Here is a 507-nt window from a genome sequence, read left to right as displayed (position 1 = left end):
GAGCCATCAACTCACTGGCTCCTTGGAATCGGAACTTGATTTTAAGAATCACGTAACTAAATTTTTGTGCTGGGATTCCAATCCTGGAATCCCAGCAGCGGTAAGGAAGTCAGCAAAAAAATGTGTTCAAAGCCAATCCCCATTGCACACACCAGGCAGCCGCGGGGGAGGCAAAAAAAATCTGAGAAATATCTTGAGTGTCGTTTCTCTGACTAGCCCTCTACTTTACGCTATACTATAGAGGTCGTCAGGTTTGAAAAGGAAATATTTACAAAACCATGTTAGAAGACGTTTCAGCATTGCGTTCCTTCCAAACCAGAAGCCTGCCAACTGAGGGAGTGCTTTATCTAATTCCTCTTTGTGTTCATCCAGCAGTTGGGACTCGTAGGGGAAACCTCACTTAGTGAAGTTTCAAAAAAGCTCTTCTCATGATTCCTGACGGACTCCATAGCAGATATTTACGTGGCTTATCCATTAGACCACTTGACTCCTTTGCTACTTCAACCA

General features: G+C 43.8%; 1 protein-coding gene and 1 long non-coding RNA gene across 2 annotated transcripts in view; both read right to left on the bottom strand.

The window, feature by feature from the left end:
* The window catches only part of LOC131891414 (uncharacterized), a 12,332-nt gene that overhangs the window by 5,647 nt on the left and 6,178 nt on the right, over positions 1-507 (bottom strand). The gene's annotated exons all lie outside the window — the stretch shown is intronic.
* Positions 1-507, bottom strand: part of LOC131891411 (uncharacterized) — a 5,104-nt gene that overhangs the window by 3,811 nt on the left and 786 nt on the right. The gene's annotated exons all lie outside the window — the stretch shown is intronic.

The sequence above is a fragment of the Tigriopus californicus genome, chromosome 12 (genome assembly GCF_007210705.1).
Source record: "Tigriopus californicus strain San Diego chromosome 12, Tcal_SD_v2.1, whole genome shotgun sequence".
Classification (NCBI taxonomy): domain Eukaryota; kingdom Metazoa; phylum Arthropoda; class Copepoda; order Harpacticoida; family Harpacticidae; genus Tigriopus; species Tigriopus californicus.
Note: the sequence above shows the minus strand (reverse complement) of the source record. Positions and strands in the feature narration are given on the sequence as shown.